This window comes from Sus scrofa, chromosome 2 (assembly GCF_000003025.6).
Source record: "Sus scrofa isolate TJ Tabasco breed Duroc chromosome 2, Sscrofa11.1, whole genome shotgun sequence".
Lineage (NCBI taxonomy): Eukaryota > Metazoa > Chordata > Mammalia > Artiodactyla > Suidae > Sus > Sus scrofa.
This window is the reverse complement of record NC_010444.4, coordinates 53,056,343-53,084,332: the sequence shown is the minus strand read 5'-3', so window position 1 is coordinate 53,084,332 and position 27,990 is coordinate 53,056,343. Positions and strand designations below refer to the sequence as shown.

General features: G+C 35.6%; 1 pseudogene; it reads left to right on the top strand.

The window, feature by feature from the left end:
- Positions 1-27,990, top strand: LOC102167847 (annotated as a pseudogene).

Sequence of the window (27,990 nt, the reverse complement as noted above, 5' to 3'; positions counted from 1 at the left end):
ATGGCAGTATTTCACCAGAACTCCACTGACTTCATCCTCTTGGGCCTCATCACACATCCTACATTCCCAGGGCTTATTTTTGCAGTGGTCTTCTCCATCTTTTTGGTGGCTGTAACAGCCAATGTGGTCATGATTATGCTCATCCACACAGATTCCTGTTTTCACACACCCATGTGCTTCTTGTTCAGCCATCTCTCCATCATGGACACTGTCTACGTTTGCATCACTGTCCCCAGTATACTGCAAGCCTTTTGTCCAAGGAAAAGGCCATGTCCTTCCTGGGCTGTGAAGTTCAGATTTTCCTCTACCTGACCCTGATTGGAGGGGAATTCTTCCTTCTGGGCCTCATGGCCTATGATTGGTATGTGACTATTTCATCCCTCTTCGATACCCTTTCCTCATGAACCACAGGGTTTGCTTGTTTACTTTGGTGGGCTCCTAGGTTGGCAGTTCTCTAGATGGATTCATGCTTCTTCCTTTATTATTAGTTTCCACTACTGTGGGTCCCAAAAGTTTAATCACATTTTCTGTGAGATCCCAGCAGGGCTGAAGCTATCATGCATTGATGCATTGCTCTATGGAGACCCTGATGTATGCCTGCTGTATACTGATGCTGCTCATCCCTATATCCATCATCTTTGTCTCCTACTCTTGAATCCTGCTCACTGTACACCAGATGAACTCTCTGAGGGCTAGCACAAAGCCTTTGCAAATTGTTCCTCCCATATTATGGTGGTGATCATTTTCTATGGGGAAGCCTTCTACACCAATGTGCTGCCACATTAATATTACACACCAGAGAAGGACAAAGTTTTATCTGACTTCTATACCATTTTTACCCCAATGCTCAACTCTCTCATCTACAGCTTAAGAAATAAAGACGTGTCCACAGCTCTAAGGAAATGGGGAGATATGCTTCCTCCTAGAAAGTCAGAGTGGAGGATGTGCCCAGGAAATATGAGCAGAGACCAGGTACAAACATCCTTTGTGCTCTGACCAATGGCACATATTCATTCCAGAGAAGATGTTCTTGGTTCTCAAATATAATAATTTTGACAATCCTAAATTACATCAGGCAAAATTATCTCTTTGTCAGCATCATTTAAGAACTATAGCTGAAGACAGTCAGTATCTGAGGATCAGCCAACTTGTGATTGAATTCACTGGCAGACATCTTCATGAAAGCATTTTCCTCAAGTAACATTGTAAATTATCCCAGGCCTGGAGTTCTCTGGGGGCCAGCAAGTAAGAACTCAGTGTAGTCCCTGCTGTGGCTCTGGTTACTGCTCTGGCTCAGGTTTGATCTCTGGCCCAGGGAACTTCTCCCTGCTGAAAGGCATGGCCAAAATATATCATCCGAGGCAGGCCAAGCATACCTTTGAATGTCCTAAGTAGGTATTTTTATATATTACATGAGTTCATGTATCTTTTGTGTCTGAATTACTGACAAATTTTTGAACAGAGACTGCAAGGAACTACTGTCATGTCCTTGCTGATATAATGTCAAACATCCAAAATAATTTTTTTTCTAGTGATAATATGGACCAGATTTATTTTAAATAGTCTTGTGAAGACAATTCAATTGATTTTGGGGTTCTGTATTCTTATTTATGTATTATGTAGGTCTGTGTTCTCTAACCTCTGAAATTAAACTATAGGTAGTTATGTACATGGAGTCTACTGTGTGCCTGGAAATCAATAAATATGTACTGATTGATTAAAATTGACTTCTATTACTAAGATAGTAGCATTTCTACAGTTCTACTTAAGGAACTTCCATTCATTCCCTAATAAGATGGATATAGATGAGCAGAGAATGTATAAGCCAAGAGCTTTCATTAGTAAACCCAGCTCTCTTGGTCAATTCTCCTGTCTTTCAATATTCCATCAATTAGACTGGAACACAAAAATTTCTCATCTTTTTTTTTTTTTTTTTTTTTTTTTTTTGCCTTTTTAGGGCCACAACTACAGCCTATGGAAGTTCCCAGCCTAGGGGTCTAATCGGAGCTGTTGCTGCCGGCCTGTGCCACAGCCACAGCAATGCCAGATCCGAGCCATGTCTGTGACCCACCCCACAGCTCAGGGCAATGCTGGATCCCCAACCCACTGATTGAGGTCAGGGATCCAACCAACAACCTCATGGTTTCTAGTTGGGTATGCCAGGAAGGGAACTCCATATTTCTTATCTTAATTAGCTTTTGGTTAAGGGTGGTGTTTTGATAGATGCATGATTATGAAAGAATATTTATTAAATAAGACTGCAATCATTCATGATTCACCAATTATTTACCTAGCCTTAACTTCCTACTGTGTGTAAGATGTTGAAATACGAAAAATAAAGATGTTTTGATTTACTTAGAATTTATTTTGTCTATCAATAGGAGTTAGACTATGTTGGATTCACTTTTTAGTGGTTTTGCAGTTGACAAAAGATTATAAAAAGGTTACTCACCATTATGTTATTCTAGTGTCAACACAGACTTAAAAACATTTCCTCCATAGATGTTGATGCAAGTCAAACATACTGCCATCAAAATGATAATCACAAGATTAGTTTTGCCTGGAAAGGCTCTCACAAACTGGATCTCACCTTAAAACAAATAGAAAAGAGATGGAAGAATGACTTGTATGAACTGATCTCTTCAAGTAAAGTAACTAGCCAGGATTCATTTATAAAATACCCTCAATGTCATTTCAATTCAATTTCATATTCTTAATTCCTTTGAATTTCTGCCAATTATACTTACTACTTTCTCCTCCCTGCCTTTGTTAGGCCCTCTTCTCATCTCTCTATCCACAAAATCTTTCACTTAATCATTCACATGTCCTTTCAGTCCTGGGCATTGGTACCTTCTTTCTAATTTCCTCTCAGTCTGTCCTGTCAGATCTGTGTTGCCATTTGACTTTTGTTGCTACATTTCCAAGATGAATCATTTTCATGTTTAAAAGTTACAATTAACATGGGTTATTGATAAAGAAGTATTTGAAAAACAGCAAGTAATGGAGATGTATTTGCTTCCTAGAGATATTATAAAAGCTAGGGATTGGGACATAGGAAGAGGGGACTTTGAGTTTACATTTGGAATGGATAAGCAATGAGGTGGAACTATAATGAACAAGGAATTATATCCAGCTTTTTGGGATATAACATGATGGAAAATAGTAATTAGAAAAAAAAAATATATGCTTCACAGCAAAAGTTGGTACAGCACTGTAAGTCAACTATATTTTAATTTAAAAAAAAAAGAATTAAAAGAGGCCAAAACAAGAGTCTATTCCACATATAGGTGGTTGTTGCATGGGTATGTTCAATTTGTGATGATTTATCTTGCCACCTGTTATGTGTGTACTTTGCTATTGTATGCTATACTTTAATACAATTTAAACAATTAAATCATATCATATATAGTGCATGTCCTCACTTCTCACTCAAGGGACACATTCTATTTTATGAAAATGACTGGGAATTTTTTTCTCAGTTATAATAACAAATTCATATATAAGAAAATTTTGGGTCATCACTTTTTGATCTTTATGAAAATATAATGTATTAATTTGAGAATGGAAGTAATAAATTATAGTGATTAAAAATTAATTTAAAATACCAATTGTATAATTGCAAGATGTCAGGTACTATACTTTATTGTAGAAAAAAGATGGTTGCCATTTTGCAAAGCATGTTCAAATGCCTTATCTCATTTTAATTTTGATCTTCAAAAATTTCTGCCAAGGGAGTTCCCGTCATGGCTCAGTGGTTAACAAATCCAACTAGGAATGCTGAGGTTGCGGGTTCGGTTCCTGGCCTTGCTCAGTGTGTTAAGGATCTGGCATTGCCGTGAGCTGTAGTGTAGGTTGCAGATGTGGCTCAGATCCCACGTTACTGTGGCTCTGGCGTAGGCCAGCAGCTATAGCTCTGATTCGACCCCTAGCCTGGGAACCACCATATGCCCTGGGAGCAGCCCTAGAAATGGCAAAAAGACAAAAAGAAAAAAAAAAAAAAAAAAAAGTTCTGCCAAATATTTTGAGAAGGAATTAGCTCATGGGAGATAGAGAAGTTGATGTTTAGAGCAAACTATTGCCTATCCTAAGCAAGAAAGAGGCAGATGAAAACCTGAAAACCATGTCTTCAGATTTCTGTTCCTGTGATTTTATGCCAAACTTTGTTATTAGTTGATCACTTTCCAAATGAGGGAAGCATGTGGCACAATATGCAGCTGCCAGCTTTTTAACCCTGGTAATGACCTGGGGAAAAATGTCCCTCTGAGAGTAGCATGCTGAACATCTATGTTCATTTTCTACTATATGCCTGCTAGGCTGCTCTACAGAGGATCTGACTTTCCACATTGAGTGGCAGTTAGATCCCCTCTGGGGTATCTATGAGGGTGAGGTATATATGCATAAAATTAACTGAACCATTTCTTCCATTTATTTCACTTACATAATAAATGAAAAAATATGTAAATATAAAATAGTAACATGGATGATATAAATGCTACTTGTTAAATATTTTATTAACCATTTATTGAATATCAAGAAAGGTTTTAGACATAAAGGAATGTTAGTCAAAAAAGAAAATAGAGAATTATTCAATGTGAAGGAGAGTATGCATATCTATATTGCCTGGAAATGAGAGCACATCCCTGACAAGCAAAATTACTCAAATTGCACGAAGTCCTGTTGACAGCTTTGATAACTATGTGAAAATAAAACATTTAAATCTTCAGATACTCTATATAGAAGTGAATGATATAAGGCAGGACAATTGTAATAATGAATAATGTCATGATATTGAAAGGTAATATAACTAAAATGATTGGCTGATTCATATATAATTAATACCACCAGAAGTGATTCTTTGGGTTTTTTGGCTTGTTTGTTTTACGTTGTTTTGTAATGCTTTGTTTTCAGGTTGCATTATTTTGAAGATAGCTCTGATTAAATCCCCAGGTCTAGCAAGGTTTTTCAAAATATTTGCCAAACATCCAGTAAGTACTTCTTCAAAAATCCCAGAGAATTAAATGCCATGAATATTTTTAAGGTTTATGTTCCACTATATCACCTTTGTTTACATAATTAGTTAAAAATATTATGTGATAAATAAATATCTGTGTCATAAACTGTTGGTTTTTCAATTTTGTTTATATCCTTTTAATTAATTAGATTTTGATGTTTATTCCATAACCTTAGATTTTACTCATCATGTAAACAAGGACAGGGATCTTGATTTTTTTTTCCCCTGATGCATCTCAGGTACTAAGAATTTTTCATCGTATAAAATAGTATGAATTTTTAGAAATGAATGGCATTTCATTTTAGAAGACCTCTTCATTTTTTTTTTCCCTGGGAAATACAGTTTTGAAGAGTTACAATGCAAACTGAAAATGAAAGAAATGAGGTAACTTTCATAAGCTCACACAGAATTTCCTATTAAGGGTGAAGCTGGGACCAAAAGAATCATCCTTAAATTCTTTCCAATTTCACCAATTCTGATGTTATTCCAATTTAAGCATTTAAAATGGTGACTCCTGCAAAGAAAAAGTATTGATTTTTGCTAGCTTGTCACAGATATCCTTTCTTCTTTGGAGAAAATAAGAGGTAAGTGTCACAGGTAGGTTATTTTTTTTCATACTGAGTAAAAACTTAGTTATTAAAACAAGGTTTAGGATTATATATATACCTGTTGATATTGTTTTCTACCTTTCCTAAATCTATAGTGTTTACCTGCAAAGGGCAGTGATTTTTATCATTAGCCAATAACCGTAAGAAGATAAAGTAGGGAACCATCTTGGGACACTAATCATTGTCTCTGGACCTCACCTTCTGCAGAGTGGATGAAGTTGCCACAGGGTCAGTTGCTTCTCTACATCCTGGATAAACTGTGGGAAAACTTCCATGAAAGAAAGATGAACATAAATTTGGTGTATTTCAGGGCTCCCTGAAAATAATAGGTCCAAGACCAGCTCAACAGGTGAGGGTTGAAGAATGGGTGCTATGAAACTTAAGTTGACATAAAACAAGACCCAGAGACAATTATCTTAATCAAAGCTGGGAACCAGGAAACTCAAGTTCTCAGGGACCTAGAGCGCCACCTCAAGAAACCACACTGCTTTTATTGTGCTCTTTCGGATTACCTCAAGCGAGGAGAGGGTTGTAGGTGCAGCATATAGTTCTTTTATTATTTTAAAAGCCACATAGCTGGTAGCTGGTTAAGCTTTTATTCTGATTTTTAGGCATTTAACAATCATTAGCATTGAGGAAGCCTGGCCTTAGCTGACTATGCACAGCATCTAGAGAATCATCATTGTGCTTCTGCAGACAGCATGCCTATCTGTGGCAAACCTGTGTGCCTAGGTTTGTACCTCATTCTCCTTGCTGATGCATATTCTGCTAACGACCTCTCACAAACCCCTTGGGGCCATGAGCTGCATGTTCCTCTTATTCTTAAAAGGACATATCATGCTGTACAAATGGCATGCCAATCTGCACAGGTCTGGCATGCCTAGACCAAGGCATTATGTCCTCATTCAGCTGACCACATGAATAACTTACACCTTTTGGTCTTTGTTCTTAAGCTTAAGTCATTTACCAGCACTGCAACTGTTTTTCAAGCAGGAATATGGGATAAAGTAAACAGGACAAGATGGAGTTTTCAGCATAGAAAATAGAAGCAGAGAGACTAATAAAAGATTTAGAAACATGTCTCCCAACAAATAGGTCCCTTCTAATTTGAAAGATTGTAAAAATCTTTATCTCTGTGTACTTTTAAGAACAAGGTCAGAACATATGCTGTGTATGTAATAAATTGTTTCAATCTCAAGATAGAGAACTAGTCAGTGCTATTTTTAATTAAAAATAAATGCTTTTAGAATCTTAGATTAATAAACTAAAAATCATAAATTTTATAATTGTTCTTAGTATCATGTTTGCTTTAAATATAGGGAAAATTTGCTATAGGGATTAAAGTGACTAAAACAAATTGTATGTGCTGATCATGTTCAAATTCAGAAACTAATACCATTTTCTCATTCTGGAACCTGTCCTACTTCCACAGTTACCAAAATAAAGAGTAATTTATCTTGAGTGAGAGAAGATCCTCAACATTTTGATAACATTATTAGATACCTGCTTCCAATCATGAGGGCCTTCAAAAAAAATCCTCCTATAACTTTGAAGATAGGGTTTGCTCTTCTAACATTTTGGCCAATGAGACACTTGGAAGATTGACTTTCCCAGCATCATATAACTATTTTTCAGGCCCTTGATTTTCCCCACCAGGCAGAGAGATGCACATTCTACAGAAGAATATGATTAAACTCTGTGAGGAGCAAAGGGTAAAGTGACATCTTAGAATTTGAAGGGAATGTAGAAAACTGGGACATTCACATTAGCGAAATAGAGTTGTTTACAACAATAGGTGTCTTTATTATTTATGGGCATTCTTTCATATGCATTTCCCCCCCATAGTGAAAAAAGTATTTTACTTTTCTAATATGTTGTATGCTTTCAAATTCATATTTTCTGATTTTTTTGGTGTGCATATGTTTGTGAGAGAATTCCTTAAAATTTAACTATGGAGTGCAATAACTTAGTACATATCATAATAAGAGAAGCATTTACTTTAGGTGACATCTTATGGTATCTTATGTTATGGAGGCTTAAAAGAAGAAGGAATCAGAAAAAATTCTGTTCTAGATTGCAGGAGCAGATATGAATAGCATTCTAGTGTAAACTTTTGCCAGCTTAGTAATCCTACTGATATTTAATGACTGAGGAGTGTAAAATTATATGTTTTTATGGCCCAAGATGTGAATATGAGACCTATTCTTTGACTTGAAAGTAAATATTTTGTATACATATAATTTATAATTTTAGGAAGAGAGAAAACATAGTGTGGAGAAAAAGGGAACCCTTCTGCACTGTTGGTGGGAATGTAAACTGGTATAACCACTAGGGAGAACAGTATGGAGGTACCTTAGAAATCTATACATAGAACTACCATAAGACCCAGCAATCCCACTCTTGGGCATATATCTGGACAAAACTTTCCTTGAAAAAACACATGCACCCGCATGATCATTGCATCATTATTCACAAGAGCCAAGACATGGAAATAACCCACATGTCCATCAGCAGATGATTGGATTAGGAAGAAGTGGGACATATATACAATGGAATACTACTCAGCCATAAAAAAGAACAAAATAATGCCATTTGTAGCAACATGGATGGAACTAGTAACTCTCATACTGAGTGAAATAAGTCAGAAAAAGAAATACCATATTATATCACTTATATCTGGAATCTAATATATCTAAGCACAAGTGAACTTTTCCACAGAAAAGAAACTCATGGACTTGGAGAATAGACTTGTGATTGCCAAGCAGGAGGGGAAGGCAGTGGGATGGATTTGGAGCTTGGCATTAATAGATGCATACTATTGCCTTTGGAATGGATTAGCTATGATATCCTGCTGTGTCACACTGGGAACTCTGTCTAGTCACTTATGATGGAGCATGATAATGTGAGAAAAATGGATTTATATGTGTAGTGTAACTGGGTAACCATGTTGTACAGTAGAAAATTGACAGTACACTGTAAACCATCTATACTGGAAAAAAAATCATTATATAAAAAAATAAAAATAAAAATAACTGAGAAGAAAAGAAAGGTATTTGGGAAACATGTTGTTAAATGAACAAAGAAGGAATATTAAGATTGTAAGGTAGTCACAAGACCCATTTTCAGGGTTGAGTTTAAATTTAGCAGAACTATATTTTTCGGATTGTCCAACAGGTGTACTCCACATACAGTACTTATAGTCATATAAGTGAACATGTAGTATGTTACATACAATTAATTGTGGCAACAACAATGACCAGAATGACTGGAATAACTGCTGTAATCACCATTTCTACAGACTTTGCATATCTTAGGTAAGAAAACACTCTATATTCATTTATATATTTTTTCAATGCTTGGAAATTTCAACATGTAAAAGTTGTTCATAGTTTGTTTCAATGAAATGTTTTCTTTATGGTGTTAAAGCCTGTTTAATATTCTTACCTTTTGGAGCTTCTATAGCATGATGTGATTTAGAATCATAAAGTAGCATCATGTCCCTCACATCACAGTTACTGAAGAGTTAGTAACACCTACCCACATACACACATATATCCAAGCTTTAATCTGGCATTTGTGATGGTTTTTCTGATGACAAGTTGGGTTCCCACTAGGGTCACATACCATGTCTAAGTTAAGCCCTAAGTTTTTCTGAGGTTTTTTTTTGTTTTGTTTTGTTTTTGTTTTTTTTTTGAGGACCTTTGGTCCTGTCTAAAACACTGAAACTTCAAGAGATCCTATATTTTTTTTTCATGTCTAAAATGTCCATTGGGATATTTGGTCCATGACAAAAAGATCCTTGAAAGTCATTGAAACATTTGGCCCATGATCTCATGTATAAATCAAAAGTTTATGTGTGGGAGTTCCCGTCGTGGCACAGTGGTTAACGAATCCGACTAGGAACCATGAGGTTGCGGGTTCGGTCCCTGCCCTTGCTCAGTGGGTTAACGATCCAGTGTTGCCGTGAGCTGTGGTGTAAGTTGCAGACACGGATCGGATCTGGTGTTGCTGTGGCTCTGGTGTAGGCCGGTGGCTACAGCTCCGATTGGACCCCTAGCCTGGGAACCTCCATATGCCATGGGAGCGGCCCAAGAAATAGCAAAAAGAAAAAAAAATAGTTTATGTGTGTTACTATTTCATGTTATTCTCATTGTAATTCATGATGAATTTTATTCTGATTGTCCCCTTCATGAAGTTTGGCAGGGTCTGTCTTAAGTCAATGAGTAATTGCTCTCAAGTATTTAACAACCTGATAATTTGCTTTATGTATGTTAACAATTCTATTTATACACATTTGATTTCAGCAGAATCATCATGAATTTGCTAGCCGAATTTAACTGTGATAACAAAGAACCTGGTTAGAATCTGTTTATTGCCTTGTCATTTATCTGTTAACACTGCAGTAACACTCCACATTGAAGAATAATCCAAAATCATCAGCTTTTGAAATTTTCCTTGACACCCTTCCACTGCATTGTTCACTTTGTGATCACCATTCAGTACTGATGTGTAAACATTCCAAGACTCTGGTGGACATCTTTAAAAAAAAAAAAAAAAAGGCAACATGGTTTATTTAGAGGATCAAATGAAACCATTCCTGAAGAGAAACAGTCCTTAGACTTACTAGACAAAGACCTTAAAAGAAATATCTTAAATATGCTCAAAGAACCAATGGAAATTATAAAAATGACATTTGAACAAAATGAGAAAATCCACAAGGAGACAGAAATTATAAAAGCAAATCATATTCTAGAGCTGCAAAATACAGTAACTGACCTGAAAAATTCATTTGAGGGATTCCACAGCAGACTTGAGCAGATAGAAAAAAGAATCTGTGAACTTAAGGACAGATCATTTGAAATTATCAAATCTGAGGAGCAAAAAGTAAAAGGAATGAAGAAAAGTTGAACAGAACCTAAGGAACTTGTGGGTCACTATCACATGGACCAATGCATGAATTACAGGAGTCTTACAAGGAAAAGCGTATAAGAACAGAGATTATTTGAAGAAATAATGGCTGGAAATGTGCTAAATTTGAGGGACAACATGAATATACAAATACAAGATGCTCAATGAAGTCTAAGTAGAATAAATTCAGAGACTTCAAACTAAACATATTGTCCTCAAACTGCTAAAAGACAAAGTTATATAATATTTTTCGGCCATGTCCACAGCATGCAGAAGGTCCTGGGCCAGGGATAGAATCTGTACTGCAGCTGTGACCCCAGCCAAAGCAGTGATGCCAGGTCCTTAAACAGCTAAGCCATCTGGTGAAATCTTGGAGCTCCTGGTCTTCTTATGCCTCTACCACATTTCCCATAGACGTACACTTTCTCAGCATAATCCATTAGGTCATCTAAATTTTCCTCAGCCTTCTCCACAATGTACTCCAAAGTTTCACTTACATCTTCCACAACACAAATGGAAATCCAAACAACATGGAAGCACAACTTATAAGTGTCACTTTTTGTTGTCATATACTCTCATATTTGTTGTCACAATGACTGTGAAAAGTGAAACAAATATCTTTTTGCTTGTGCATTTGGTTGGAGTTGGCAAATTGCATTAGTATATGGAATCTCAAAATCCTCCTACATAATAAATGATAAACTTTGAGATTGATTTTCCATGCAAATGCAAATATTTTCTCATCTATATGTAAGTGTCCTCTAGCCTCTTCACTATGACAGAATAAATAAGTGGCATGGTATGTATGTCCCATTACTACACCATTTGCATAGTAAAGCCCTGAATGAATTATGTTGGTATTGTCCTAAGCTATCATCAATGAGTAATGTAGTACTGAAAGTTAGGTATCTAATATTGGTATAAGTTGTATAAATAAGGATTTTTCATGAACTTGGAACACTAGAAAAATGCATAATAAGTAATTCTATGTGGCTGGTTAGTTTATATTCCTCTGGAATTTCAACTGTATGCAATGAAATTGTCTTTGGAGGCGGATGTCTGTTTTGATTTCTATTTACTTGACTCTTTAATGGGTTTCTGTATGATACCATTAACAAGATGCTGTTTGTTGTTTTGTTTTTTGTTTTTTGTTTATTTTAAAGTACTCAGAGATTTTAATACTTCTCCTTTAATACCAACACTGTGCTGATTTTCTTTTTCTGTCCCATCTTGAGTGACTGTAACATTTCCCTAATCCTGACTTGTTATGCATGAAGCATTATAGGTTCTCCTCTTTTCATAGTACCAGCAACACTTCCTCTTCTGTTAGAGTGAGGCTGGAGATAGATGGGCTTCAGGTAGACAATTGCAATTAGCCACTTATTTACACATCCTGAGGCAGGAAATTGGTACAACTAGCCTCTTGTTTATATTTCCTGAGAAAGAGATGGGAGGGCTCCAGCATGAACCTTTACAGCATGTACAACCAGCCACTTATCTATTCCCAAAGATATAGATAACAATAGACACAAGGCAAATAACTGGTCCTTGTCTTCTGTGAACTGTTAAACAATGGTGATAACAGGGTCAAAAGAGGGGCTAACCCTGCTTGGATATAAAAACAAGGAGGTCACATACTTCCCTTCCTGGGGGCCTGGGAGACCCCAACCACATCTGTACAGAGAGACCCTCCCTCAGGTCAGAACACAGATAGAGGTTAATTTTTGCTACTCCTCAGGTCATAAGTGGTAAAGTTGGGGTTTAGATGCTTATCAGTGCTCTTAAATACAGAATATTGACTCTTACAATAATGAGTATTTAACCAAAAAGCTGCTCAATGCAGAAAATATTTAATAAATTATGTAAAACAAAATCAATATCAACCTTTCAAAGTTATGCTTAATGTTATTTTTGGAAGTTTTTTTTCCTTCTGTATGTTTTGTCCCCGTAATCATGTATGCTACTTTAAAGAATACACCAATGGTTATAGTGAAGTTTTAGAATAATGCCATGTTGTTAATTATCCACAAGGTGGCTGAAGGATGATAGCAAGTTGGTCCCAATAGTTATACCTAATGGAGACCTGAATAGAATCTGAAAATAATCAATTGGTTTTTTGTTTGGTTATTTGTTTGCTTTTTATTTAAATTTATAGATTTCTATTTCCTATGGAGATAAATCAGCAAACCTAGGGATAAATGGGGGAAATATAAAGTCTTATATACCATCATAAATGGCTATGAGTTCAGCCCTTGAGTTATAATTTACATAATAAATAAATTGAAACTTCTAAGAGCTGCACCTTAAAAATCAAAAGAATGCTAAGTGACCAGATAACAAAGGCTTAATGTCCTTTACCTGAAGAGGTAATAGTTCACAGACTTGGAAAATCTCTGTCTTAAGAAACTTTCTTCTTGATTGTTTTATTAACTCCTAACAAGACAGGAAACTGTGCTCTAGTTAGATAACATACACAAAAATATACACAGCTCAAAAATATTAGAAGCCAAGATTAAACACCAATGAGTTTCACTACAAGCCTATGACCTTAAAGCCACACTAATCTGACTATGAGGGGACTTGTTTTCTTAAGCCTAGGACCTGGAATAATTGAGGTTGGTGGTAAAAACATAACTTACTTTGAAATTGTAAATGCATTTACTTTAAAGTGCCAAGACATACATTGAAAATGGAAATGAATTTCTTAGAAATGTCCCCTCCCCCAAATGTAACACAATGATGTAGTCTTTCATTAACTGCAAAAGGCATTTTGTGTAGAGAGAAGGTTCCCCAGCAAAGTAACAGAAATACAACCTTTATTGCATAAAGAAGAAAAATAAAATTTCTTACTTTTTCACCCAACCATAGAGATAATTTAATTTCATCTTTAGTTCCAAGAGGCTCTAAGTCCTTAGAGTCATTTTCGCTTCTGATATCCTGGAGTCAAAACTGTTCTATCTTGTTGAATAAATACAACCATAGATGCAGAGATGAGGTTATTTATTCAGTCTTTAAAGTAAAGTATGATTCAATGAAGGTACATGGCAGAATGAGTTCACCTCTTCCATGGTCACTCCCTTTACCACCACTTATTACATCCATCCCACACTAGACTGCCAATTAAGAAGGAGAAAGTCTTTGAAAAAGACCTACTCTATCCTTAATTTCACTGCTTGGGCATCATCATTGTATTAGAAGCATTCTAGTTGCAGGTTTTAGCTTTTTCTTTTTTTTTTTTTAAGTTAGACATCAAGGAAATAAACTTCCTTCTTGTCATTTCAGATTTGCTAAACCATGGTGTTCTGCACATCCTCATATATCTAATATGCAGTCTGAACTACTAGTAACTACATGGAATTCTTCATTAGAGTCATCAGCATCATTCTTCTGAAGCTCTCAAACCCTCTTAAATTATTTCTTTGATCTGAGGCCTTATATCCCATTACTTACATCTCTTTTTATTGCTGAAGATTGCTAGAACCTTAAACTCATTGAGAAATCAATAAGTAGTTTAGTAACTGTAGGGTTTTGTGTAATCATCTTAAGTTAAAGACACTGTCAATGCAGTGTCATTAAGTATACGTTCATATTGTTCTATATACATCATCAATATTAATCCCTAGATTTCATCATCTCTGACCAAAACGATTACCTGAGAAGCAATAATTCCTCATTACCCCTTTTCTCAGTCCCTCCAATCACCATTCCACTTTCTGTCTTTATAAAATTAACTACAGTAACAACATCAGATATGTGAAAACATGCAGCATTTTTTTGTTGTTGTTTTCAGTAGTTTATTTTACTTATAATATCTTCAAAGTTACTTGTATTCTAACATATGTCAGAATTTCTTTCCATTTTAAGGATGACCAATGCTCTTTTATATGCATGGATTACATCATACTTATTAATTAATTTCATTGATGGTCTTTTGTGTTGCTTCCACTCCAGTTGGATATCTAAACATCAGTGTATTGGGAATTTTTTTTTAATATATAGTGCTAATTATTAATTTTCTTAAAAATAATTAAAAAATAATAAATTTCTTTAGAGTTGTACCTTCAGCATGTGGAGGTTCCCAGGCTAGGAGTCCAATCAGAACTGCAGCCACTAGTCTATGCCATAGCTACAGCAACACGGGTCCAAGCATGGCAACAGTGGACCCCACCCACTAATGGAGACCAGGGATCAAACCTGCATCCTCATGGATGCTAGTCAGGTTTGTTAGCAGCCATGCCACAAATGAGAACTTCACAAATATTAATATTTTAGAGGCATATTTGCTTATTCATGCAAGAGAGGTTTGTTTTTAAATAATATTTACAACTTATGTAAATTTTCAATTTGCAAAACATTTTCTATATATGAAGTTTCCATTTGTGTTTAAGTATTTTACAAATTATTAAATCATCAGCTCTTTTTTTTTTTTAAAGATTTCCTACTCTTTTTTATTTATTTATTTATTTATTTATTTTATTTTTTTTTTCTCTTTTGTCTTTTTGTTGTTGTTGTTGCTGCTATTTCTTGGGCCGCTCCCGCGGCATATGGAGATTCCCAGGCTAGGGGTCGAATCAGAGCTGTAGCCACCGGCCTATGCCAGAGCCACAGCAACGCGGGATCCGAGCCGTGTCTGAAACCTACACCACAGCTCACGGCAACACTGGATCGTTAACCCACTGAGCAAGGGCAGGGACCGAACCCGCAACCTCATGGTTCCTAGTCGGATTCGTTAACCACTGCGCCACGATGGGAACTCCTCAGCAGCTCTTTTCAATTGATAAAAGGGATATAACTGTGCATTTTATTTTTAGTTGAAAATAATTGTATGACAACAAGCAGTTATTCACAAATATAAATGTTTAGTTGGCATCCTAATAGTTTTTAGAGTATTTAATGGAAATAATACCTGCTAAATCTGTCAAAGAAATAAAATGACTATTATGTAATTATAATTTCCTAAAATATGACAGCATTTTATTATTGGTTTTATTAAAATTCCTATCTGTCTTTTCACATTACTTAAATGAGACAATTTGCCACTACTTAGAAGGTTTAGAAACATATACAAAGATGATTCTGAAGGATAATTTCTAACAAAATTAATTATGGAAACAAAGTGTGCAACTTACAAGGGCTTAATCTCTAAAATATACAAACAACTTATACAAATCAACAGCAAAAAAGTCTACAACCCAAGTGAAAAATCGGGAAAAGACCTCAATAGATATTTCTCCAAGGAAGATATACAGATGGCCAACAAGCACATGAAAAAAGACTCAACATCTCTGATTAGAGAAATGCAAATGAAAAGTACCATAAGATACTACCTCACACCAGTCAGAATGGTCATCATTAATAAGTCAACAAATAACAATTGCTGGAGGGGGTGCAGAGAAAAGGGAACCCTTCTGCACTGTTGGTGGGAATATAAGCTGGTACAAATACTATGGAGAACAGTAGAAAACTATACATAGAACTACCATATGACCTAGAAATCCCACTTTTGAGATATATCTGGACAAAACATTCCTTGAAAAAAACAGATGCAACCACATGCTCATTGCAGCAATATTCACAAAAGCAAAGACATGGAAACCATCCAAACATCCATGGACAGATGATTGGATTAGGAAGACATGGTATACATACACTAGGGAACACTACTCAACCATAAAAAAGAACAAAAGAATGCCATTTGCAGCAACATGGATGCAACTAGAGACTCTCATACTGAGCAAAGTCAGTCAGAAAGAGTAAGACAAATACCATATGATAGCACTTATATCTGGAATCTAATACAGGGTACAACTGAACCTTTCCACCGAAAAGAAAATCATGGACTTGGAGAACAGACTTCTGGTTGCCAAGGGGGAGGGGAAGGCAGTGGAATAGATTGGGAGTTTGGGGTTAATAGGTGCAGACTATTGCCTTTGGAATGGATTAGCAATGAGATCCTGCTGTGTAGCACTGGGAACTCTGTCTAGTCACTTATGATGGAGCATGACAATATGAGAAAAAAGAATGTATGCATGTATGTGTAACTGGGTCACTATGCTGTACGGTAAAAAATTGACAGAACACTGTAAATCAGCTATAATGGAAAAAAATTAAAGTCGTTATATAAGGAAAAAAAGTGTCGTAAAATTTTTCAAAGAGGAATTAACTCATCTTGCAAGTAAAATAATTAAAGTGACATTATGTTGAAGTATAAAAGCTCACTTCTAACTAGAAAAGGAGGAGGAGGATTTAATATAGTAAAAATAAATATATTCTTCTTCCTCACTATTTTTTCAGAACACTAGATATTTTCTATTTTTCTTCTATCTTCATAGTTGTTCACATAGGATGATACTAACACTGTGATATTTTTACTTTAAGTTACAAAATTCTCTTTTCCAATGCTACCGGAAAGTGTAAATATAACATTTTTTTCACATAGAATAACCATAGATTACTTTAAATGACCTATAATTTTTCTTTCTATAATTTTCTTATCTTTTTCCCCTCATTTACAATGAAAACTATCAATTTTCCCCCATAATAATGAGAATATTAATAAATCTATTGTATGAAAAATAAAATAGAAGAGACAAATTGCTTATCTGACAGAATTGACAAGTTGTTACAAGTGTTTTAATGTGATGGCTTGGTCAGCCAAATTATATTTAAACCCTTCATATTGTAGAATAGAGAGTGAAATGTAATTTACTTGGAGGAAAATGCAGAGAAAATGGTATAAATATGGACTTTCTAGAGTTCAAACATCATACACAAAACTAATAAATTTTAAAGGATTTGTACAACTTACATAAGATATAAACAAGGAACCACGGTAACTTGGATGTGCATCCCGTCTGTGGGACATCTTTCTAATATGCCTCTTTGAGTGGAGGAAGGCTTTTCTGGTCCTGGCTCCTCACACTTGCTCAAATCAACATCCAGAGTGACCAATTAAGGGCCATGGCCTGTTGACATCCTATTAAAAATTACTATGAAAATGACCTGTGTCATTTTGACTCTGGATGTCAGAGATGTTTAATTTTCAAGGATCTTACAGGTGCTTAACACTTCAACATACTTTCCTATGTGCTTTCAGAATGCCATGATTTGGTGAAATAAGAGAATTATTTACAAACAAAACATGTAAATAAATGTCCATGGAAGCATATGATAATGTAAAAATACACTAACCAGTTGTCTAATCCAATAATGGCCTAATTTACTTAAACGTTGATAAGTAAAGGTGATAAAAGAGTGTTGAAAGACAAGATTTTGTCAAACCCAGGTAGAAGTCAGCTATTAGTTTTCCTTTTTGAACTTTTTGAGAGAATTATATGCTGTGATTTTCAACTAGTTTGCATATATATTTTATAATCTTATATTTGCCTATTTGTGTTTGTATAATAAAGGAAATGATAATAAAGCAAAGACTGTTAGAACAGGTTAAATTATTGTATACCAAGAACTTTCTAAGTTTATCTTATCTGGGATAATTTTCATGATTTTATAATTATTTTACTTTATGTTTTCACAGTCCAGGAAAAGCATGTTTCTTTGTCTCCATTTTACCACTTCTCTGACCTCATCTAAGAGTAGACATAATGATCACCTTCCACAACTATAAAACTACATATATACATTGCTCATGGAATAGTTGGTGTGAAAAAGTGCCTCTGTAAAAACCTGAAATATTGTAATTGCTTAATCCAAGCAAGCTGTAATAATTACTATTTTGTTTGCTTTTGTTTGTTTTTAATTTCTAAAGAGGGCACATCCTAGGATGCTGCTTCTTAACAGACTGTCCAATAATACTGTGAATTAGAACATAATGGACCACCTGAGTGATATCTACATTTGAAGGCAAGCTACAGTATTTCCTGTGCAAAACCCCAGGCACCTAGTTAAATATAAGCAGTACATCAAAAAGAGGTAGTACATCAGGTTTCACATAAGACCTTCAGCAACAGCTCACGATTACTATCAATACATTTTAATACATGCTGTTCTGAATATTGCTTTGCCTTAGCCACAGATTTGCCATTATGATGGTCTAGTATCACAAGGTTGCTAGTGTCTGATGTTGCTTAAGCAGTTTTTTTATTGTTGTTAATTTCCAGTTGTATAATGTTGTGATCAGAAAAGATGCCTGATATGATTTCAATTTTCTTCAAGTTACAGAGGCTTGATTTGTTGCCCAGGATGTGATCAATCTTAGAGAATGTTCCATGTGCACTTGAGAAGAATGTGTATTCTGTTGCTTTTGGATGGAATGTCCTATAAATATCTATTAAGTCCATCTGGTCAAATACTTCATTCAGGGCCTGTGTTTCCTTATTGATTTTCTATCTGGTTGATCTGCCCATTGCTGTAAGTGGGGTGTTAAAATCCCCCACTATTATTGTGTTATTGTCTATTTGTCCTTTTAAGGCTGTTGGCAGTTGCCTTATATACTGTTGTGAACCTATGTTTGGGTGAGTAGTTATTTAAAATTGTTATATCTTCTTGGATTGACCCTTTGATCATTCTGTAGTGTCCTTCCTTGTCCCTTAAAATATTCTTCATTTTAAAGTCTATTTTGTCTAATATGAGTATTGCTACTCCAGCTTTCTTTTGACTCCAATTTGCATGGAGTGTTTTCTTCCATCCTCTCACTTTCAATTTGTATGTGTCCCTAGAAGTGAAGTGGGTCTCTTGAAGACAGCATATATGTGGGTCTTTTTTTTTCATCCATTCATCCAGCTATCTCTTTTTCCTTTGGTCCATTGCCATTTAAGGTAATTATTGATATGTATGTTCTTATCGCCATAATATTAGTTGCTTTGGGTTTGTTTTCATTGCTCTTTTTACTTCCCTTCTTATTTTGTTCTCTCCTCTTGTGGTTTAATGACTGTCTTTAGTGTTGTATTTGAGTTGATTTTTCTTATTTGTTTGTGTATCAATTGTAGATTTTTGGTTTGAAGTTATTCTGAAGTTTTGATATGTCTACATATATACAAGATTGTTTTAAGTTTTGGGTCTCTTAATTGCAAGTGCATCTCCAGTGTTCTGCATTTGTACCCTCCTCTTCTCAGGATTTCTGATTTTGGTGGCATAATTGTGCATGGATGATTTCATAGCTTTACTGTATATATACATCTACTGGTGAGCCTTATCATTTGTGGTATATTTGTTCCTGGTTGCGGCCTTTTCTTTAATGCCTAGAGAAGTTCCTTTATTATTTGCTGTAAAGCTGGTGTAGTGTTGCTGAATTCTCTTAGCTTTTGCTTATCTGTGAAGGTTTTGCTTTCTCCTTCATATCTGTATGAGAGCCTTGTTGGGTAAAGTAATCTTGGTTGGAGGTTTCTGCCTTTCATCATGTTAAGTATATCATGGCACTCCCTTCTGGCCTGCAGAGTTTCTGCTGAAAAATCTGCCAATAACCTTATTAGGTTTCCCTTGTATGTTATTTGTTTCTTTCCCTAGCTGCTTTCAATATTTTCTCTTTGTCTTCAATTTTGGTCAGTTTGATTAATATGTGTCTCAGGGTTTAGTTTATTTTATATGGTACTCATTGCACTTCCTGGATTTGAGTGAGTGGTTCCTTTCCCATGTTTGGGAAGTTTTCAGCTATTATCTTTTTGAAGATTTTTTCTGTCCCTATCTCTTCTCCTTCTGGCACCCTATATACAGATGTTGGTACATTTAACATTGTCCCTGAGTTCTCTGAGACTCTCTTCATTTGTCTTCAATCTTTTCTCTCTTTTCTGTTCTGCATCTGTGATTTCCATTAATCTGTCCTCCACCTTGCATATTTGTTTTTCTGCCTCATATATTCTGGTGTTGGCTGCTTCTAAGGAATTTTTTATTTCAGTTATTGTATTTTGCACCTCTTCTTGCTTAAGTTTTATATCTTGAATTTCTTTGCTTCAGTGTTTCCTGTAAATTATCTGTCTTTGCTGCCATTGTCTTTCCAATGTCTTGCATCATCTTCAGCATCAACAGTCTAAAGACTTTTTCCTGGAGACTGAGAATCTCCTGATCACTTAGCTGTATTTCTAAGGTTTTTTTCTTTCTCCCTCATCTGTGTTATAGTTCTCTGTCTTTTAATTTTTTTACAGGTTTTGGTGTGGTGAGGTTTTTTTTTTTTTTTTACAGATAATAACAGAGTTGTAGCCTCTCTTACTTCTGGTGTCTGCACGCCTTGTGGCTGAAGTTGGTATGGGGGCTTGCTATAGGCTTCCTGATAGGTGGGATTGATGCCTGCCCATTGGTAGGTGGAGCTGATTCCCAACCCTCTGGTTGGTTGGGCTTTGTTTCTGGGTGAGATTAGAGGTGGTTGTGTGCCTAGGGGTCTTTAGGCAGCCTGTTTATTGAGGAGTGGGGCTGTGATCCCACCTGGATTGTTGTTTGCCCTGGGGCTTCTCAGTACTGATGGGTGGGGCCAGATTTTCTCAAAATGGCCACCTCCAGAGGAAGGCAGGCTGATGAATATTCTCAAAAGCTTTGCTTTCAATGCCCTTCCCCCACAACAAGCCACATTCATCCATGTTTTCCCAGGAGGTCCTGGGAGAACTGCTGTCAGGTCTGACCCAGATTCCCATGGAGACATTGCTTTACCCTTGGATGCAGTGTACATGAAATTCTGTGGGTGCATTTTAAGAATGGGATCTCCATTTCCCCCTGTCCCATGGAGATCCTGTGCACAAGCCCCACTGGTCTTCAGTGCCAGTATCTCCGGGGGCTCGTTCTCCAAATGCCAGATCCCCAGGCATGAGGACTTGACAAGGGACTCAGAGCTCTCACTCCTGTAGGTACGTCTGTGTGAAACAGTTATTTTCCAGTATATTGGGCTTCATGCCTGGGAGGTATGGGGTTGCTTATATCACATAATCACCCTTCCTACCTCTTTATGTGGCCTCCTCTTTGTCTTCTGGAGCAGGATATGTTTGTGAAAGTTTCCAGTCCATTTGGTTGAAGATTGCTCAGAATTTGGTTGTAAGGTGTTGTAAATAGACTTTGAGAAATGCAGATCAAAATTTCTGTGGATTGCCACGGGACATGCCAATGATCATCAAGACAATTCTATGTAAAATGCAAAAATGTATATACCACTCAGAATTCCACCATGAAACTGAAGGTACAGTGAACCTCAGTGTCATAATTGAGGGTAATAATGGATTATTTATGACTAGGTAGTCATAAATTAGGGAAACCAAAGAAAATTTTTACCAGACCCTCATTTAGTAAGAACAGGATATTTCATGCACCTCTTCTCCAGAGGGCATATGGAAGGGGAAGACTTGCCAAACTTCACAAAAACAGGCTGTTTTGAAAAGGACAGCTATCAGGGGCTCAAAGTTGACTAGAGTACAGAGTCAAGAAGTCACACATGAGCAGGACGTACATAAGGGAAATGAATATCACTCAGCAGTTGTCCTCTCAATTCCCAGGGTTAAGGGGACACGCATGGTAAGTTGTGGGACATAGTTTCTGAGACAGAATAGGCATGCAGGAAATTTATTGTGGAGTGCCTTTAGGATCAACTCACTTTGGAAACAAGGGAACAGAATTGGGCACAGCATGGTGTTGAACCATGATATAGCCACGAAGTCTTTGCTAACCCAGGATGAATTCAGACATGCCCTTAGCAAGTCTCAAGCAGTAGGGCACATAGGCCCCTTTATGCACCCCCAGGAGCATTGTTGGAATGTGACCTACCTCCCTTGGGCTAGGTAGTTTTTCTCAACTAAGAACAATATGATGAGAGGGAGTAGTGGATAGTGTCTGATACTGATACCCCTAGTACCTAGAGAACAAGTACTTCAGTACTTAAAGGGTAGGGGGAACATAGGCAAACAAAATAATATATGGAATACTCCATAAGCTATACTGAATAAGAAGTCTAAGTGAAGGTGTCCCTTGAGGGCCATTCCTAGCGGTTGGCTTCCTGTAGCAATGACCATGTGAATCATATATAATGGGGATCACAGAACTTACCTAACAAGTTGATGTGCTTAATAAAAATATGGTTTCCTTCCAGTATAAAATTTCACAGTAGGCTGCAACTTGCCCATAATGAGCATGCTGGAATGAGGAGCTCAAATTCTCTCCTGGCATGCCTAGCTTTTGATTTAGAGAAACTGTTTATGTTTCTGATAAATATATCAGTCCTAGATTGTGAACTGGAACTCTATCCTAAGGAGCTTAAAGTAAGCATAGTAGAAAGCACCAATTTCACATGTAGGTGAGTGGATGTTTATAAATATATAAGTATTTATGAAGACATATTTATGATTATATAAATACAAATAAATATCTATCTCTCTATATACACATAGATAAATATATATGTACAAGTATCCAAGTAATGGGGCTGCAACTAATTGATATTTAAAAGTGGAATGTAAACATTGCCTTGATTTTCCTTGACACTTAATTTACATTATTATAGATCAAAACCCAACAGTCAATTATTTTAGAATGTTAATTTTTATGTCACTTCAAGATATTAAATATTTTACGTTAAATTCTTTTAGTAAAATATAAAATTTAAAACTCAACAAAAATACAAATATTATTGGGCCCAATACAGGGTTTATTTCTGATAAGCATTTTAAATTTACATAAAATTTGAGAAAAGAGTACAGAGTCTTTAGTATATTGTGCACCACTTTCCTCTGTAATTGTCATCTTACGTTGGTAATTTTGTTACAATTGCTAAAACAATGTTATTATATATTTGTTAACTAAAGCCTATATTTTATTCATGTTTATTTATTTTTTTCATAGCTGTCTTCTACTCCAGAGGCCAACCATTTCACATCATTGCTTCAATTGTAGTGTCTCATTAGGCTGTACTTGGTTCTGATTATTTTTAACACTTTTTGTTTTTAGTGATCTTGACATCTATAAATTGTCTTAGTAAGATATTTCATAGTATGCACTCATTAGAATCTGTTTCATGTTTTTTGCATCATTAAACTGCTTTGGATTTTAATGGGTGAGGCCACATGGAAAATGCCATTTTCATTTCAAAGCATCAAGGATTTGAATATGAACTTATCACTGTTGATGTTGACTTAGATAAGAAGAAGAAACACTATTCTCTTAGTTTTCCAAAATGCAATATTACTCTCTTTTCTTCCCATTTTTTTACCATCATATTCTTTGGAATGAAATCACAGGCCACTTTTAAGGAGGGTTTGTTTATGCTCCTTTTCATTGATGGTGAATTATACGTATATTGTTTGAAAATATTCAACCAGGAACATATGTTCCTTCCTCTACCATATTTATATGCTTAATAAATATATGCATAATCAATATAAATTCATGGATTTCTTTTTTTTAGGCCACACCTGCAACATATATGGAACTCTCTAGGCTGGGGATCAAATTGGAGCTAAAGCTTCAGGCCTGCATCACAGCCACAGCAACACAGGATCCAAGCCACATATGCAAACTACTCCACAGCTTGTGGCAACGCCAGAGGCTTAACCCACTGAGTGAGGCCAAGGATAGAACACACATCCAGATGGACACTACATCAGATTCTTGACCTACTGTGCCACAGTGGGAACTCATAATATTTATTTTATTCTTTGGATTAAGTAACAATACAATTCTATAAATTTAAATATATGTACACATATATATGTACATATATATTTATGTGTATATATATATATGTTTACTCATATGTATATATGTATTTACTCATATTGCTCTTGCTTGGCCATTGAGAGCTCTTTAGTGCAGTCCTGTGTCCTGTTGACATACCCTAAATCAAGTGGAGCATTATTGGGATTTCCACTGGAAAAATAAGGTGAGGAAGAGGAAACAGTTTAGGATTGGATAGTTTGAATAATTTTTGCTGGCTTTGGAGTGATTTCTGTTTGCCAGGTATTTAGTTCTGGAGTGATTAAGGTAGAGGAAATTGCCTCCAGGGGTGCACAAATGCCAGAGGGGAGGTTTGTCTCCAAATTGTTTAGTTCGCACATTGAAGACATGCTAGACATTTTTCTATCTCTTAAAACTGGCTAGATGAAGGAGGGGCTATTTCTCTATAGCTAAAAATATTTTTTAAGATGTCAAAACATCATAAGGTACAGAAGATTTAAATATGTGCATATAGCAAATAAGGGATTGGCCCAAGACCTCACCATCTTGGACATTCCTTCTCCATAGACTATCTCCTAATTATATTTACAAGATGGCCTCTTTTTACAAGATGCTCTAGAATCTGAATTATGTCTGGATTTCTATAGTTTATCCCAGAATAATTCCACTATCACTGTCCTGAAAGAGGCAGCTTCTATCAGGTGGCACACTGCACAGAGACCCTCTTTGCCTTCCTTACCTCTTCTCTCCCTGTGGTATATATATCAGAGACAGAATCAAGGTGGCTTGAAAAACTGCCCATTATTTCCCATGCCAGAGAACCAGTCCAGAGTCTGAACTTACAATGCCCTCCTTACCATGGCTGGATCTTCTCACACCCCATGAACTTCCCTACAAGGTGTTTATGCAGCCATGCTGGGTGATGTTTCAATCCAGGAAGTCAGGTGTTCTCTGTCTAGAACAGCAGAAAAGCCTGAGACTGAGATATTGAGATACAAGTTTTTTTTTTTTTTTTTTTTAGAAGGGTTGTAGTTATAGAGGGAAATGGGAAGAGAAGAGAAGGGAAGAAAGTGGTAGAAAGTGATAGTGGTAGAAAGATTACCTGATAGGGTATGGAATCTTGGATTTTGTATGTGAAAATAAAACAATTCACACATCACATAAAAAATAATATTAATACTAATGTTAAAATGAGGTGCTGGGAAGTAAATAATATAATGACATTATTTTCATAATGTAGATATTGTCACTGCTAACTTACTGTGTCAAATATGCCACAGTACTACGGTAATTTTATCTTTTGATCATGTCTCACAGTGGTTTAATATATTTGACTCATTGACTAAAGTAAAATATGCACCTATGTGCTTAAGCCCCTTATTGTGCTACTACTCTCACAGGATCTCTTCCTTACATGAAAATATTCTGTCCCTTACACACACAGATATACACACACGAGCAGCCTGTATTCAATGTGTGGTTATTTTATTCATTTAGTCTCTCATTATTTTATAAATAAGAAGTCATACAAATGAGTTTTATTTCTCCTTTAGCATTCATATTCTATTTTTCTAGGATCTACCCCAAGATAGGATCTAGAAAGTTGAAAACGTGCATTCCTTTCTTTGTCTTTTCTAGTTAGAAAAGCTTTTCTATATTACGGTTGTTATTTTCCCATTATAGTTTATTTACAGTGTTCTGTCAAGTTTTATTCTACAGCAAATTGACCCAGACATATATATATATGTATATATATATACATAATTTTTCTCACATTATCATCCAATATGTGGATATAGTTCCGCGTGCTATACAGCAGTATCTGATTGCTTATTCACTCCAAATGCAATAGTTTGCATCTATTAACCCCAGACTCCCAGATAATTCCGCTCCATCACCCCAATCTAAAAGATTTGAGGCAATGTTAAAGCTTACACTTTAGAATAATCTGTGGAGTCTAGTCTGAGTGTCTGTGTGAAATAAAACCCTTTGGCTCATATTTTGATTGAACAGCAACTTTTAGAATATAGGAAATTTTCAGAATATTTAGCTATTTCAGTTCTTTAGTTTATTTTAAAAATGATAATTAGGACTTCATCTGACAGTGTCAGTAAGTGACATATAAAAACTCCATGGTGTGTAACTGGAAAAAAAAAAAAGATCATTGGTTAAGGCAAAGTTATTGTCTATCTGCATGAATATTTTATATCCAACCAGTTATTGCAGAGTCCTACAAATATAATTTTAATGGCAATATTTTAAATTTAGTTTCTTTGTTTCTGATTAAGAGCTGTGGCTGAAAGAATTAAAACTTTTGTATATTAAAGAAAGGCAGAATTAGTTAAATTTCTTCAAGTTTGTTGAGAGCCAACATATGATATTTAGGTAGGTTTTATTAAGAATGCAGACATTTGCTTCTTTCCCCATCAACAGATAAGTTATATTAAATTTAAGTTTCAATGCCGACCAATGTAAAATTGCTTTTTATTTTTGCCTTCTGGAATTTTACTTATCTATAACATAACTCATAATTAACTCCATCTTTGAATGACACTCAGAAGAAAAGTCTGTTGTTCCTATTTTGCTTCAGCATAAAAGAGGATTATTTTTGTTCTTGATACTTAAAATACTATATATTTGAATCCACATTGCTAGGGAATACATTATATGGAAATATACTACTTCAGTAATTCAGTCACTGAAACAGGGAGAGATAAACTACGAATTAATAATAAGAAAAATAAATTAATCTTTCAATGACCCTGAACATATCTAAGAATTGTAGTTTTACACTTCTCCAGATTAAAAAGTATAAAAAAAATTTCATTCCATTTTTCAAGGGAATTTTAGTATTACTGTATATTTTCCCCCTTCCATTCAGGAATATCTTCCATCTGGAGTTTCTTTTACAGATTAACATAAGGATTGGTAATAAGGTAGAACAATAAATGAGGATGTCTTTTTAAGGCAAATATCAATGAATTTCTAGGACTTTTTTATAACATTTTGATAACTTCAGAATGTCAGAGAAACTCTATTAATGTTTGGCTGAACAATAATTTAAGAGTAACTTATGTCACCATGAAATGATATGAGGCCATGCTAAGTCATAAAATCTCAACCCACACAGTTGTGTCAATCAGAAAGGCCACCATGATTATGAACCGAAAGCCTTGCTTGTGTAATAAAGTTAAGGTGGTCCACACTTGAGATTTATAAACTGAAATGATCTTGTGAGGAAAACAAATCCAAGTCCACATTGTGAACTGTGCCTTAAACTTGATCTTCCTTGGTAGAACATCATGTGACCATAGACCAGTGGATCCTGACCCTTAATTAAAGTTTGAGGTACTTCCTTATAAACCCTGATGGTCCAACCATTTGCCGAGCAGCTTAATAACAAGAGAAGCCAAAAAATATTAAATTTATCTAAACTTATTGGCTTCCCGTGTATTTTCAATAAACTTATTAAATCACAGATGAAGGAGTTGAATACCTATATATTACATTTTGGTTTATTCATAAACTCAACAACCTTCTGTATTTGTAGGCCTTAGAACTATCACATGATCTGAACATGGGGCATTTCACCAGAACTATACTGACTTCTTCCTCTTGGACCTCATCACACATCCTTTATTCCCAAGGATCATCTTTAGAGTGGTCTTATCCATCATTTTGGTGGCTGTAACAGCCAGTGTGGTCATGATTCTACTCATACAAATAGAAACCTGCCTTCACACACCCATGTGCTTCTTGCTCAGCAGACTCTCCATCATGGCCACTGTCTACATTTACATCACTGTCCCCAAGATGCTGCAAGGCCTCTTCTCCAAGGAAAAGACCATCTCCTTCCTAAGCTAG